Here is an 8,378-nt window from a genome sequence, read left to right as displayed (position 1 = left end):
CAAAAAATTAGACAGTCGTGGCAGTGTACGCCTGTAGTCCCAGCTACTTGGGAAGCGGAGGCAGGAGAATTGCTTGAACCCCAGAGGCGGAGGTTGCAGTGAGCGGAGATGGTGCCACTGCCCTCCAGAGTAAGATTCCGTCTCAAAAACTAAAAATAGGCCGGGCGTGGTGGCTCACACCTGTAATTCTAGCACTTTGAGAGGCCAAGGTGGGCAGATCATGAGACCATCTTGGCTAACACAGTGAAACCCCGTCTCTACTAAAAATACAAAAAATTAGCCGGGTGTGGTGGCGGGCGCCTGTAGTCCCAGCTACTCGGGAGGCAGAGGCAGGAGAATGGCATGAACCCGGGAGGCAGAGCTTGCAGTGAGCCGAGATCACCCCACTGCACTCCAGCCTAGGCGACAGAGCGAGACTCCATCTCAAAAATAATAATAATAAATAAATAAATAAATAAATAAATAAATAAATATAAAAAATAAAATAAATTGTCTGGGCGTGGTGGTGCCTGACTATAATCCCAGCTATTGGGGGAGGCTGAGGCAGGAGAATTGGGAGAATCATTTGAATCGGGAGATGGAGGTTGCAGTGAGCCGAGATCGCAGCACTGCCCTCCAGCCTGGGTGGCAGAGCAAGACTCCGTCTCAAAATAAATAAATAAAATAAAATAGTCTAGTCCCTGTACATCTTCTCCAACACTTGTTAAGGTTGGTGTTTCTCATTTTAGAGGTTCTAGAGGATTTTGGGGGGTATCTGATTTCCATGTTATTTTGAATTTCCCTGATGGCTAATGATGTTCAGATTCTCCCCCCCCCCCAACAGAACCATCAAGTCCAACTTTTTTTTCCTTTTTGTAGAGACAGAGTTTTACTATGCTGTGCAGGCTGGTGTTCAACTCCTGGCCTCAAGCAATCCTCCCACCTCGGCCTCCCAAAGTGCTGGGATTACAGGTGTGAACTACCAGGCCCAGTTTGTTGTTGTTGTTGTTGTTCTTAACAGAGACCAGGTCTCACTCTGTCACCCAGGCTGGAGTTAGTGGCACGATCTCAGCTCGTCACAACCTCCGGCTCCTGGGCTGAAGTGATCTTCCCACCTCAGCCTCACAAATAGCTAAGACCAGAGACATGTGCCACCAAGTCCGCCTATTTTTTTTTTTTTTTTTTTTTTTTTTTTTTTTTTTTTTTTTGAGACGGAGTTTTGGCTCTGTCGCCCAGGCTGGAGTGCAGTGGCCGGATCTCAGCTCACTGCAAGCTCCGCCTCCCGGGTTTATGCCATTCTCCTGCCTCAGCCTCCTGAGTAGCTGGGACTACAGGCGCCCGCCACATCGCCCGGCTAGTTTTTTGTATTTTTTTAGTGGAGACGGGGTTTCACTGTGTTAGCCAGGATGGTCTCGATCTCTTGACCTTGTGATCCGCCCGTCTCGGCCTCCCAAAGTGCTGGGATTACAGGCTTGAGCCACCGCGCCCGGCCTATTTTTTTAAATTATTTTATTTTATTTTATTTTATTTTTTGAGACGGAGTCTCGCTCTGTCGCCCAGGCTGGAGTGCAGTGGCGCGATCCCGGCTCACTGCAAGCTCTGCCTCCCGAGTTCACACCATTCTCCTGCCTCAGCCTCCCGAGTAGCTGGGACTACAGGCGCCCGCCACCACGCCCGGCTAATTTTTTTGTATTTTTAGTAGAGACGGGGTTTCACTGTGTTACCCAGGATGGTCTTGATCTCCTGACCTCGTGATCCGCCCATCTCGGCCTCCCAAAGTGCTGGGATTACAGGCGTGAGCCACCACGCCTGGCCTATTTTTTTAATTTTTATTTTTGTAGAAACAGGATCTCCCCATGTTACCCAGGTTGCTCTCAAACTTGAACTCCTGGGCTCAAGCAATCCTCCTGCCTCAGCATCCCAAGTGCTGGGATTATAGTCATGAGCCATCGTGCCTGGCCATAATGGATATTCTTTTTTTTTGAGACAGGGTCTCTCTCTCTCTCTGGTACCCAGGCTGGAGTGCAGTGGCGCACTCACAGCTCACTGCAGCCTCCACCTCCTGGACTCAATCCTCCCATCTCAGCCTCTGGAGTAGCTAGGACTACAGATGAGTGCTACCCTGCCCAGCTTTTTCTTTCTTTCTTTTTTTTTTTGTAGAGACCACGGTCTCACTATATTGCCCAGGCTGGTCTCAATCTCCTTGGCTCAAGTGATCCTCCTGCCCTGGCCTTCCAAAGTCCTGGGATTACAGGTGTGAGTCACTGCACCCGGCTAAGAGTTTTGTTCTTACAGCCGACTTAGAAACTCACAAGCAATGACACAGCTGATTAGGAATGACGATATGTGTGATCAGGTGGACCTGAGAACACACACAGGGTGACTTGCCCAAGCTGGAGGTCAGGACAGGCCTCTGAGCTGTGGGTGGGCAAGCTGAGGCCTGCTGGAGAAGAGGAAGAAACCGACTCCATTCATTTCCAGGCTTGCAGTAATTAATTAGCACAAACTGGGTGGTTTAAAACAGACATGTATTGTCTCACAGCTCTGGAAGCTAGAAGTCCAAAGTCAAGGTGATGGTAGAGCTATGCCCTGTCTGAAGGCTCTGGAGGGGAATTCATATGTGGGTCCTTCCTAGCTTCCTGTGGTTTTTTTTTGTTTGTTTGTTTGTTTTTGAGATGGAGTTTCACTCTTGTTGCCCAAGCTGGAGTGCAATGGCACAATCTTGGCTCACTGCAACCTCCACCTCCCGGGTTCAAGCGATTCTCCTGCCTCAGCCTCCCTAGTACAAGCGCCTGCCACCATGTGCAGCTAATTTTTGTATTTTTAGTAGAGACAGGGTTTTGCCATGTTGGCCAGGCTGGTCTCGAATTCCTGGCCTCAAGTGATCCGCCCACCTCAGCCTGCCAAAGTACTGGGATTACAGGTGTGAGCCACCGTGCCCCACCAATTTGACACAATTTTTTTAAAACTAGTCAGGCGTGGTGGTGTGCTCCTATAGTCCCAGCTACTCAGGAGGCTGAGGCAGGAGGATAGCTTGATTCTTGTAGTTGGAGGCTATAGTGAGCTAAGATTACACCACTGCACTCCTGGGCCGCAGAGCGAGATCAGGTCTCTAAAAATTAATCAGTTAATCTGCAAAGACCCTATTTCCAAATAAGGGCACATCCACGGATACCTGGGCTGAAGACTGCCACATGAATATGTGCAGAACAGAGAATTCAACCCATAATCCAGGCTGACCTGTGACAGTGACAGTTATTTGGTATCCAAAGTGTGGCTACAAGTTTGATCTTGGAAAGCCTGGGACAGCGCAGCCAGGGGAGGTTCCTGAGGTGCAGGTGCCTGGTGACTGGCTTGTTTAAAGGCACAAACCTTGCGGGAGCAGGAGGAGGAAGACAGAAGAGGAAGGGAAGAAATTGTTGAGAGACCTGGGTCAGTCTCACCAGACTGAGCGCAGAAGCCGAAGACTCCCCCTGGTCCCTACACTGGGCTCAAAGTGGTCAACTCCACGACCAGGGGCGGTGGCTCACACCTGTAATCCCAGCACTGGCCAGGCGCGGTGGCTCAAGCCTGTAATCCCAGCACTTTGGGAAGCCGAGACGGGTGGATCACGAGGTCAGGAGATGGAGACCATCCTGGCTAACACGGTGAAACCCCGTCTCTACTAAAAAAATACAGAAAACTAGCCGGGCGAGGTGACAGGCGCCTGTAGTCCCAGCTACTCGGGAGGCTGAGGCAGGAGAATGGCGTAAACCTGGGAGGCGGAGTTTGCAGTGAGTTGAGATCCAGCCACTGTACTCCAGCCTGGGCGACAGAGCGAGACTCCATCTCAAAAAAAAAAAAAAAAAAAAAAAAAAAAAACTCAGCACTTTAGGAGGCTGAGGCAGGTGGATCACATGAAGTTAGGAATTTGAGACCAGCCTGGCCAACGTGGTGAAACACTGTCTCTACTAAAAATACAAAAATTAGCCAGGCATGTTGGCAGGCACCTGTAATCCCAACTACTCGGGAGGCTGAGGCAGGAGAATCACTTGAACCCAGGAGGCGGGCTTGCAATGAGCCGAGATTACACCACTGCAATCCAGCCTGGGCAACAAGACCGAAACTCCAACTCAAAAAAAAAAAAAAAAAGTGCTCAACTCTAACAGAGTGTGGTGGTGTGTGCCCATAGGAGGCTGAGGCAGGATCGTTTGAGCCCAGGAGGTCAAGGCTGCAGTGAGTACTGATTGCACTATTGCACTCCAACCTGGGTGACTGAGACTCTGTCTCAAAAATAACAGTACGGCTGGGTGCAGTGGCTCACGCCTGTAATCCCAGCATTTTGGGAGGGTGAGGCAAGCGGATCATTTGAGCCCAGGCATTTGAGACCAGCCTAGGCAACCTGGAGAAACGGTCTCTACTAAAAATACAAAAAATAGCAAGGCATGGTGGTGCACGCCTGTAGTTCCAGCTATTTTAGAGGCTGAGGTGGGAGGATGACTTGAGGTCAGGAGGTCAAGGCTGCAGTGAGCTGTGACCACACCACTGCACTCCAGTCTGGGTGACAGAGTGAGACCCTGTCTCAATAAAATAAAAATAAAAATAAAATAAAATAAAATAAAATAAAATAAATAAAATAAAAATACTACATTTTTAAAGTGGTCGGCCGGGCGCGGTGGCTCAAGCCTGTAATCCCAGCACTTTGGGAGGCTGAGACGGGCGGATCACAAGGTCAGGAGATCGAGACCATCCTGGCTAACCCAGTGAAACCCCATCTCTACTAAAAAATACAAAAAATTAGCCAGGCGAGGTGGCGGGCGCCTGTAGTCCCAGCTACTCGGGAGGCTGAGGCAGGAGAATGGCGTAAACCCAGGAGGCAGAGCTTGCAGTGAGCTGAGATCCAGCCACTGCACTCCAGCCTGGGCGACAGAGCGAGACTCCGTCTCAAAAAAAAGAAAAAAACAAAACACATTAACCTAGCATGACAGCACGTGCCTGTAGTGCTAGCTACACAGGAGGCTGAAGAGAGAGGATCCTGGAGCCCAAGAGGTTGAGGCTGAAGTAAGCCATGATCACCCCACTGCACTCCAGCCTGGGCGACAGAGACCTTGTCTCTGTTTCACTACATGTTGAGATGATAACGTTTTGGATGCATTGGGATACATGAAAAGAATTATTAAAATTGATATCACCTGTTTCTTTTTACTTTTAAAAAATGTGGCCAGTAGAATATTGAAAATTATATTTCGTGTTATTTTTCTACTGGATTGTACTTCTCCAGTTTTCGGGCTTTTTTTTTTCCTTTTTTTGGTCTGTTTGTTTTTGGGTTTTTTGGTTTTTTTTTTAAAGGAGTCTCAATCCCATTGCCCAGGCTGGAGTGCAGTGGAGCAATCTCAGCTCATTGCAACCTCCACCTCCTGGGCTCAAGCAATTCTACTGCCTTAGCCCCCCGAATAGCTGGTACTACAGGTAGCCACTACACCTGGCTAATTTATGTATTTTTTAGTAGAGACAGGGTTTCATCACGTTGTCTAGGCTGGTCTCGAATTCCTGACCTCAAGTGATCCGCCCGCCTCGGCCTCCCAAAGTGCTGGGATTACAGGTGTGAGCCACAGCCCCCGGACTCTTCTGAGGTTTTTTTTGGCATGACGGAATTTGTTTATAAAAAAATCTTTCTAAGCTGAGTGTGGTGGTGTGTACCTGGAATCCCAGCTACTCGGGAAACTGAAGTCGGAGGATTCTTTGAGCTCAGGAGTTGGAGACCAGCCAGGGCAACACAGCAAGACCCTGTCTCAAAAAAAGAAAAAAAAAGGAAACAAAAAATAACCCAACTAGGTCCTTCCAGCTGTTTGTGGATTTAAGGGGTCAGACGTAGCAGCTAAGAGACCAGGGACTGTGATGATGGATGCTGGACCCAGGAGGGCAGTGGTGGGAATAAGAATAACAAGAACAGTCATAATTTACACTGACGTGGTGGAGACCATGTGCCTGGCACTGTTCTAAGCATTTTGCATAATCATTTCATCCTTCTCCCAAACACTAGAAGGGAGGCAGTATCCCTGCCCCATTTGGCAGATAAAGAAACTAAGGCAGTGGCCGGTCACCATGACTCACCCCTGTAATCCTAACACTTTGAGAGGCTGAGGCAGGAGGATCACTTGTGCCCAGGGATTCGAGGCTGCAGGGAGCAATGATTGCACCATCACACTTCAGCTTGGGCAACAGCGTGAGACCCCATCTCTCAAAGAAAAAGGAACTGAGGCAGAGAGTGGTGAGGTCACTTACCTGAGTCTTTTGGCTACAGAGTCTATACTGAATGTGGAAGCCAAAGATCCCTGGCCCTACACTGGGCTCAAATTGGTCAACTCCAGAGGAATGTGGTTGTGTGTGCCCATGGTCCTAGCTACTCAGGAGGCTCAGGCAGGATCACTTGAGCCAGGAGGTCAAGGCTGCTGTGAGTCCTGATTGTACCACTGAACTCCAGCCTGGGTGACAGAGTGAGATTTGTCTCGAAAATAATACAGCTGGGCACAGTGGTTCATGCCTGTAATCCCAGCACTTTGAGAGGCTGAGGAGGGCAGATTCCCTGAGGTCAGGAGTTCGAGATTAGCCTGGCCAACAGGGCAAAACCTGTCTCTACTAAAAATACAAAAAATTAGCTGGGCGTGGTGGCACATGCCTGTAATCCCAGCTACTTGGGAGGCTGAGGCAGGAGAATCACTTGAATCCATGAGGTCGAGGTTGCAGTGGGCCAAGATCGCACCACTATACTCCAGCCTGGGCAACAGAGTGAGACTCTGTCTCAAAAAAAAAAAAAAGGGAACTGGGGTTGGATGCAATCTTGAGGGTGGGGCCCTCGTGATGGAATTAATGCCCTGACAAAAAGAAGAAGATACATGAGATCTTCTGTCTCTCCACGTACCTACATCAAAAAAAACGCATGTGAGGACTGGGCACAGTGGCTCATGCCTGTAATACAAGCACTTTGGGAGGCCAAGGTGGGAGGGTCCCTTGCACTCAGGAGTTTGAGACCAGCCTGGCCAACATGGCAAAAAGATACAAAAATGAGCAGCGCATGGTGATATGTGGCTGTGGTCCCAGCTACTCAAGAGGCTGAGGTGGGAGGATCTGCTTGAGATCAGGATGTCCTTTTTTTTTTTTTTTTTTTTGACACAGAGTCTCCCTTTGTTGCCCAGGCTGGAGTGCAGTGGCACAATCTCAGCTCACTGCAAGCTCCGCCTCCCAGGTTCACACCATTCTCCTGCCTCGGCCTCCCGAGTAGCTGTTACTACAGGTGCCTGCCACCACACCCGGGTAATTTTTTGTATTTTTAGTAGAGATGGAGTTTCACCATGTTAGCCAGATGGTCTTGATCTCCTGACCTTGTGATCCGCCTGCCTCGGCCTCCCAAAGTGCTGGGATTACAGGCATGAGCTACCGAGCCCGACCGAGACCAGGATGTCAAGGCTGCAGTGAGCCGAGATCATGCCACTGCACTCCAGTACTGGCAACCGATTGAGACTGTGAGAAAAAATAAAAATAAAAGAAGAAAGAAAGGAAGGCATGCGAGAGGATATAAGAAGAGAAAACCAGCTGGGCGCGGTGGCTCACGCTTGTAATCCTAACGCTTTGGGAGGCCAAGGCAGGCAGATCACTTGAGGTCAGGAGTTTGAGACCAGCCTGAGCAACATGGAGAAACCGCGTCTCTACCAAAAATACAAAAAATTAGCCAGGTAGTGGGCGCTTGTAATCCCAGTTACTCGGGAGGCCGAGGCAGGAGAATTGCTTGAACCTGGGAAGCAGAGGTTGTGGTGAGCCGAGATCGCGCCATTGCACTCCAGTCTGGGCAAAAAGAGCAAAACTCTGTCTAAAAAAAAGAAAAAAGAAAAAAAAAAAAAGAAGAAGAGAATTCCATCAAGAACCATGCTGGCACCCTGATCTGGGACTTTCTAGCCTCTAGAACTGTGAGAAACAAAGGTGTGTTGTTTCAGCCCCCAAGGCTATGGTATTTGTCAAAGCAGCCCAAGGGGACAAAGACAGTAAGGTTGTGATAACTACTCCCATGTGGGTAAAAAAAAAAAAAAAGAAAAAAAGACAGGAAAGAGAAGGAGGCCAAGGGTGGAGATGGGGGAGAATTTTGAGAGTGGTAATCATTGTGCAAGGGTGATACTTGAAAGGGCGCACTTGGCTGGTTGCAGTGGCTCACACTTGTAATCCCAGCACTTTGGGAGGCCCAGGTGGGCGGATCACCTGAGGTCAGGAGTTCAAGACCAGCCTGGTCAACATGGTGACTTTCTGTCTCTACTAAAAATACAAAATTAGCTGGGTGTGGTGGCTCACACCTGTAATCCCAGCTACTCCAGAGGCTGAGGCAGGAGAATCGCTTGAACCTGGGAGGCGGAGGTTGCAGTGAGCTGAGA

Source organism: Chlorocebus sabaeus, chromosome 6, assembly GCF_047675955.1.
Source record: "Chlorocebus sabaeus isolate Y175 chromosome 6, mChlSab1.0.hap1, whole genome shotgun sequence".
Lineage (NCBI taxonomy): Eukaryota > Metazoa > Chordata > Mammalia > Primates > Cercopithecidae > Chlorocebus > Chlorocebus sabaeus.
This window is presented reverse-complemented; position numbering follows the sequence as displayed.